This window comes from Chenopodium album, chromosome 1 (assembly GCF_948465745.1).
Source record: "Chenopodium album chromosome 1, dcCheAlbu1.1, whole genome shotgun sequence".
NCBI classification, from domain to species: Eukaryota; Viridiplantae; Streptophyta; class Magnoliopsida; order Caryophyllales; family Amaranthaceae; genus Chenopodium; species Chenopodium album.
The window spans coordinates 80,021,066-80,029,666 of NC_137834.1; the positions used below are offsets into that span (position 1 = coordinate 80,021,066).

The window sequence follows — 8,601 nt, forward strand, 5'->3', positions numbered from 1 at the left end:
AATATGAAACATGGTTTATATATACTTATATCATTGAACATTACAAAATCATAGTAGTAAAATTGATTGTAACATCTAAGAAACAGGACAAGTAATATTAAGGCCAAACATATCAGCAGCAGAACGACCCATAATACTAGCAAACTCATTAAAACTAATAACACCATCTCCATTTGTATCAGCTTCCTTCATCATTTCAGCCAATTCTCTGTACGTCAAAGGATGACCCATCTTAGCCATTGATCCGGCTAACTCGGCTGCCGTGATGAACCCGTTCCCATCGCGGTCAAACAGCCGAAAAACATCTAATAACTGTTCTTGGTTGATCATTATATCATGGTTGTTTAGCTCAGGTAATAAGGCATGTGCTAACTCGTCGAATTCAATGTAACCATTACCATTCGAGTCCATAGATGTTAACAACGCGTATATTTGATCACCCGTGTGTTTCACCCCTAGGGAGCGTAACAACGCAGCTAGTTCTAGCTGCGTTATGCTCCCATCCGAGTCCATGTCGAATCTTTCAAATATGTGTTTTAGTTGTTTTATTTGTTCGGGGTTGAAGGTATCCATTTTTTTTTTGTGGGATTTAACACGGGTTGTGTTTCAGGCTTTTAGGGCGACGTTTAACAATTCCTTTTTTTTTTATTTATTTGCTCAAATTGTTATGGCGATGGCTCATTTTTTTCGCCATAACAATTTGGTTTTTGGTTATATAATTATGATTGAAGAAGTTTTGGATAAGAAATTAAAGGGTGTAAGAGGGGTTGAATTGAATTGGGGTTGAAATGGTCTAAATTGGTTGGAGGGTTTAATTGTTTGAATGATCAAAGGGAAGCAAGTGGGGGAAATGTGGAGCATGTATAATGTTATGGTCTTTCATGAGGATGTGAGTCAAAGAATTGATTGTGATTTTGGTTTGTAAATTTAGGAATTGTAAAATAGTTTTTTTAAACTTGAAATTGTTGTCGTTCATTTGCCAAATTTTTAGGAGTTTTTATTACCAATTTTTTGCTGTAATTTGATGGAAATTTGGATGTTTTTATTTTGCTTAGTGAATTTGATATTTTATTTTTGGAGAAGAGGCTTGAATGGTAATTACCTCACATAATCATTTTTTTCATTGTGAAATTGTTATTGTAACTAGGGGTGTTCATAAATCGGTCCGGACCAAAAAAAATGGACCGGACCACCCCGGACCGGACCAGACCAAATTAATCGGTCTGATCTTCGGGTTTTGAAATTCATTTTTCCGGTCTTCGGTCCAGTCCGGTCCAAAACCCTATAAAAATCGGTTTTGGACCGGACCGAGTTTTTTATTAAAAATATGTGTGAAACCTTAAATAATGGTTAAAATTATCCTTAATAAGCTTAGAAAACTTTAACTTTATAAGTTTTTTGCAATAAACATACAAAAAAAGACGTAAAAATGACGTTACAATATAGTTTTTCCAATACTTTTTTTGTGTTTTCCTTAACTTTATTAAAAATTTAGTATTCTTTTTAAAAAAATTCTTAAATCGGTCTACAGCGGTCCGGTCTGAGTTTTGGACCGATTCTTTCGGTCCGGTCCGGGTTCGGTCCTAACTAAACCGGTCCGGTCTTCGATTATGAAAATTCTAATTTTCGGTCTTCGGTCTAATCCGGGTCGGTCCGGTCCGGTCTTGGACCGATGAACAACCCTAATTGTAACTAGTTTAGTCTCATGCGTTGCACGGATTAAGTAGTTATTATTTGTTTAAGTAGTTGTCAATTTTATATTAAAAAAAAGTGATCATAATCTCATTAATAATTTTGAAAAAAGTACTGTATTTAATTAGTTTTGGAATATAGAAGGGAAAAAAAAAGGATGATGTCAAAAATAGTTTAAGCGGGAAAATTTTTAATAAAATATTGACAGGTGTCCCTTAATAATGTTAGCATGTTTTGTTTTAGTAATAGTTAATAAATAAAGTAATATTACTTTTTCTGTTATTTTAAAAAAAAAAGTATTTTCTGTTTTCACTTAATGACTTCTCCAAGCTAAGGCAATGAATTTACAAAATGATTGTTTTTTTTTCTTCTTCTTTTTGGTATTTTTTTAATGTTATTTTAGCCATTTTTTTTATTATATATATGTTTGGGCCTGGCCCAGGTCTTGGCCCAATATTTATAAAATGACGAAAAATACGCATATACTTAGCTGCATGCTTGTGCATGTAGAGGTAGATGCAACAACCCAAAACGCATGTTTCACTGAATGAAACGCAGCAAAACGCAACCTTGTTCTTCTGAACTCTATCAACGTTCTTCGCGCAAACACATTTCCTTCTTCCCAAATTTTTCTCCTCTTTTCGATCAACAATTTTTGGTTTCCTTCTTACCAATTCTCTCTCTTCTCTTTTCTTTTCTTTCCTAATTCTCATCAAAATTTTCGATCAAAAATTTCATTATGATTTTCTTTTCTTCTGTTTTTTTCTCCTTCCTTCTTTAATTTCTCTCTCCTCTGTTTTTTTTTTTTCTCTTTTGTTTCAATTTTTTGATTCAATTTTTCAATTGAATTTATTATGTGGTGAATGTGTGCTTAATTCCAATTGATTAAGTTTATCTGATTTTTTGAATTCATATGAATTGAATTTTTTTAGCTTCGATCAATTTCAGCTGTGTATGAATTTTATCTGATTTTCAGCATTTTTTTTAGCAATGAACATAATCATGCAAAATGTGAACATATGCACAGGTTTCCTTAAATGTGAACATTAGCTTTTCAGAATGTGAACATAGGCATAAAAAATATGAACATATGCATTTCAAAAAGTTACATAACAATTCAATAAATGAACTTAAGCATTGGTTTCCTTAAAGTGAATATAAGCATTTAAAAGTTGAACATATGCGTAAAAAATATGAACATATGCATTTAAGAAACAGAACATATGCACAAACAAACTTAATGAGAATATTTCATGAACAACAAATATTTACTATGAATATTTACATTATAAACATATAAAATATTATTATGAATATAAGGCATTTAATTATGAACATAAAAAATTGAAGAAAAAAAAAATGATTATAAAATATATGCATTATAAGTATTAAAAATATGAACATATGCTTTTTAGAAAATGGACATACGCATTCAAAATATGAACATATGCATTGGTTCATTTTTTAATACATATGAACATCATTAAGCATTTTAGAAGGTGAACGTAAACATAAAAAAAATATGAACATATGGATTTAGAAAGTGAATATATGCAATTCTGAAAGTTTACAAAATGATTCAATATATGAACATAAGCATTTAAGAAAGTGAACATAAGCATTTAAGAAAGTGAACATATGCATAAAAAAATATGAACATATGCATTTCAGAAAGTGAACATAAGTATTCAAAATATGAACATATGCATTTTAAAATGTGAACATAAGGTATCAGTTTGATTTCACTAATTTTTTTTGACAATTCCAATAAAAGATTTCGAACAATAGAGTATCGAACAATATTCAAACAAAATTAAGTGAAATTTACATAAAATTGCCTTTTGGGGGAGAATCCGTTTAATTTTTCATCTCATCTCAAATATTCATGGTTGTTTTTGAAGAGAAAGAGTGAATTGTGTTTGATTGTTAGAGAGAGAAAATCAAAGAGAGGAGTAATAAATTTCAGAAATTTAAACTTAAGAGTAACACTTTTTTTTTTAAAAAAATATATATTTAAAAAATAGTAGTTGTTGAAAGTGATTGTTAAGTGGGCTGTATTTTAAAAAGGAAAAATTGATGGGAATAATCCCACCTTTTGAGCGTCGGAGATTAATAATTCCACCTTTGGGATATTTTTAAATAATCCCACCTTTGTACCTAATCCACTTCTAATAGTCCCAACCGGTCATGTAACCTGTTATAACAAGTTACATGACACGTGGCAGTCTGTGATTGGTCAAAAAAATAAAAATAAAATAAAATAATTTTTTTTTGAAAAAAAAAATAGATTTTTTTTTGGAAAAAAAATTAATAATTTAAAAACCAAACCCACCAATTCCAGCCACTATCCCCGCCCCTGATTCCGATCCCCTGCAAAGCGTCTCCGACCACCAAGCCCTCAGACACGACGCCGGCGACAGCGCTGGTGGAAGCGCCAGACCTTCCCCCTCCCCTGAACCACCTGAATCACCAACCCCCTCCCTCACCCACGATTCCACGAAACTCAGGCACGTTTAAACCACCACCACGCCTCCTTCCTCTTCACCTCGCCCCTTCCCCGTCGGATTCTGGGCGCCAAACCACCGTACACCTCCCTCCTCTTCACCTTGCCCCTTCCCCGTCCCGATTCAGCCTTCTTCTTCTAAGTCTGGTCTGGTGGGTTTCGATTTTTCGAAATCCCACCATTGGGGTTGGGTTGGTTGTCGTCGGCGTAGTGGTTCAGGGGAGGGGGAGGGTCTGGCACTAGTGAGTTCCGTCCCTTTCCTCCGTCCCAATCTCGGCTTCCCTCCCTTTTCCTCGGCTTCGATTCAGTCGAATTGGTGGGTTTTCGATTATTGAAGGTGGTTTTGGGATTGGTGGGTTTTTTATTTTTTGAAGGTGGTATTGGGGTTGGGTTATCTGGGGTGGATTGCAGTACGGTGGTTTCGGGTGTGGCTAGTGGTGGCGGTGGTTTTGGGTCTGGGTGGTGGGGTAGTGGTTCTGATTATGGGTTTGGATGGTGGTGGGATGGTGGTGGTTGTGGTGTGGCTGAGGTGGTGTTGGTTTTTTTTTTTTTTTTTTTTTTTTTTTACTTTTGTTTTTATTATTTTTTTCATTTTGGACGAATCAAATTATGACACGTGTAAAATTAACTTAATAAAAAAAAAAAATTACCTCTTCAACCGGTTACTGGTCACCCGGGACTATTTTCAGCGGATTGATAACAAAGGTGGGATTATTTAAAAATATCCCAAAGGTGAGATTATTAATCTCCGACGCTCAAAAGGTGGGATTATTCCCATCAATTTTTCCTTTTAAAAATATGTTCAGTTTTTGGGTGGGCTCATTTTGGTTTGGGGATTTTTTAATAGGGCGCGTTTGAAATTGGGCTTGTGGGTTGATGTTGCATCTAAAATAGGTGCACAAGTGTGCATCTTAGACCTATTGCGAAAAATATCCTTTACAAGAATTAGGCTTGCCTTTCTTAAATCAATCTATGCTATCCCACCTTCAATTCCAAGTACAAACCCCTCTTATTATAAATAAGAAAACACAACTTTATCCACTAAATCCTACCTTTTATAATACAAAGGAAAAATTGCCCGCAATAATCCGACCTTTTGCCCGTCCGCTGAAAATAATCCCACCTTTGGATTATTTTTAAATAATCCCACCTTTACCCCTCGATCTTTTTTAATGGTCCCAACCGGTCAATTAACTTGTTATAGCAAGTTACTTGACACGTGTTAGCACCCAATTAGTCCCCAAAAAATTAAAAAATTAAAAAATAAAATAACAATTAATTAGTTTAGAAACCACCCCAAACCACCCACCACCAGCCAAACCACCGCTCCTGCCACCCCTGCGCGCCGACCGCCCTACCACCCATCCCCTGAACCACCCTCAAACCACTCCCTCACGAAACCACCCTCTAACCCCTCCCTCCCTCACGAAACCACACACCACTCAAGCCACCGTCGTCCCCGCCACGCGGCTCCGGCCAGTCAGCCCCCTACCCCCCCCCCCCCCGCCGGTCCGGCGCGCAACTGACCCCACTCCCCCTCCCCCATCCCTGAACCACCAATCCCCTCCCTCCCCCACGAAAACGGAAACACCCAGCAACCCTTAACCCTCGAAAATCCCTTTCTCGGCCCGATCCCAGCCCCCTCCCCGTCCACCGTCCACCGTCCCTTTTCCAATCGCTCCGACCTTCCCAACCCCAATCCCGATCCCAGCTGCCCTCCTCCGACCTCGAATTAGGGTTTTCGATTTGCCGTGGGTTTTGGTGGAATGGTGGGTTTTCGATTTTTCGAAAGGGGGTTTGGGGTGGGGTGGGATGGGATGGGATTCCGGTCAGCGCGTCAGTGGAGGTGGTTTCGAGTTGGTGCGTCAGAGGCGGTGGTTTGGCGCATCAGTGGCGGTGGTTAAGGGCTCTTGGTTTTGGGTAGTGGTGGGGATGGTGGTGCTGAAAGGTGATTTTTTTTTTTAATTTTACTTTTTTTTAATTGTTTTTGTTAATTTTGGACAAATCAAATGGTGACACGTGTAAATTAAATTAAATTAAAAAAAATTACCTCTTCAACCGGTCACTGGTCATCTGGGACCATTTTAAGCAGATTGGGGGGGGGGGGGGATTATTTTAAAATAATCTAAAGGTGGGATTATTTTTAGCGGATGGCCTAAAGGTGGGATTATTCCGGACAATTTTTCCTATTACAAAATACACTAAGTAAAAATCTAAAAACTATATACACTTTTTAAAACTAAAATATCCATAACTTTCAAATAGTTGGAAGTCCAAACCTAATGCATCAATAATTAATTGATGACCAAGTCATTCATTACAATAATCGACTTTTGAAATAATATAATTAATAATCATAAAAATAACAATTATAGGTTGTTAATCAAAAGATTCAATTACTTCAATCAAATGAAACTTTACAACGTGACTACCAAAATCTAATTCATCTTCTTTTGTCAATCTCCTATTACATTTACAATAACAATTACTACTTTTTCTTGTTTGAATTTCAGAATTTCTTCCCCAAAAACTACCAAATCCAAATTCTCCCTTTAAAGCCAACTCCCCTAACACCTTATCAACTTCTTCATTACAACTCCCCCAATTATGCAACTCATTCATTGCCATACTTTCTAATTCAAGAATTCTCAAAGACATTGACTTTCCACTTTTATCATCATCATCTAACCCTACAAACTCGTCCCCATATACCGCCTTTTGCTTATGATCATCTACCATTATTTCTTGATGATCACCTTGTTTCTTCTTCCTCCTCTTCCTTAGCTTCCTTTTTGCATACTCCTTAGTCTTACGAGCCACACGACGAGGGAGTTGTATAAACACGAAGATTAGGAGTTGTAGAAGCAAGCATTGACAACAACATGATATGATGATACAATCAGAGATAACCATGTTACAATCCTCCATGGAATCGCGCTATAGCTAGCTAGCTATCGAGGGATCGAGCAAGGAGATGTTGTGATCATGAAAGAAAAAGGGATTATTATTATAAAAGAAGAGAACAAGAAGTTGTTGCTTGTAGAGTTGTATGTTCCTTTCTCTTGTAAGGAGAGCATTGTGAACAAGGGTGAAGCAAGCAAATTAAAGGAGAATATAATAAAACCACTCTTTAATAGAGTTTTTTTTTGAAAAAAAGGATAACTTTAAAGTTAGTATTTCATAGACAAAACATATGGTTTATAATTTGTCGAAAGAATTGGAGTTTGGAGACAAAAAAACTTAGCAAATGGAAATTAAAATGAGGTTGGCAAAACACAAAAAAACAAGAAGAATCAAAAGGAGATGTCAATTTGATGTTCCTTCATGTCTACTTAAGGAGGTCCACTTCCAGGTAACTTTCTTTATCAGTAGCCTACATGTGACAATGGCTTGTCTTCCAGGTATAACCAACTTCTTCCCATCCTTCCTTTAAGATAAATAAATAAATTATGCGTGAATATACTCGAGGAACGATACTTGGTAGGAAAATTTGTCAGGAAATACCTATATATTGAGTTTACAAGTATTAGTTTTTGTAACGGATTTATGTTAGACAAATTGAAAAACAACCTACCTTATAAGACATTTTCTTTAGACTTTAGTCTTAGTTCTCCTAACAGATAGAAGTTAAAAAAAAATAAACTTATTTTGACCCATTTATTCTTAACATCCATTACTATAAGATGTTGATGGTCAATTCTCTTGATGGATCATCATGGATGGTATAAGTCATACACTGCTCAATTGAGGTTCAAAATATGTCATTTATTAGAGTTAAAGGCGATGAGATAAGAGGCTAGAGTATAGTAGTAGGCTAGTTCTCCGACTTCTAGGCGTGAGGCCAGGAGTTGAATCTCACCAAACACATTCTAGGAGGGATTTTCCTTACATTCCCAAATGCCCCCTTTTGAAATGGACCTTCTCCTTACCATAAAAAAAAAAAGTTAATAATAATTTGAAGTTAAAGGCGATTCACGAGTTGAATGGAGCTGATCTGGGTTAACCCATAAGTTCACCTCTCCTCGGTATAAATCTTTTTTACACCCCTGAATTCGAGTATTAATTGTAAAACCTAAGCTCATTCATAAATTTTTGCTCTTTTAAGTAACCTTCATATGCTGCGATCTTCATGTTACAGCATCAAATCTTTTGCTTAGCTTATACAGGATTGCAAGCCATAGATTTCTGATACTTATGCAAGCACATGACAAAAATCTTGCTACATATCTTTATTTTCTTATCCTCTAATCTAATTTATAGAAAAATGGAATGAAGCTAGCCAAATTACTGAGCTACTGAACTTATACATGTGCTATATATTATCAAGGTGGCTTGACCTTGCGCGACAATTTATTGCATCCTTAAGCAAGAGGTACAATTACCAAAATATAGACCGAACAAGAGAC

At 35.9% G+C, this 8,601-nt stretch overlaps 1 pseudogene; it reads right to left on the reverse strand.

The window, feature by feature from the left end:
- LOC145609834 (putative calcium-binding protein CML15 pseudogene) lies at positions 1-840 on the reverse strand (annotated as a pseudogene).
- Between the last annotated feature and the right edge of the window lie 7,761 nt (positions 841-8,601).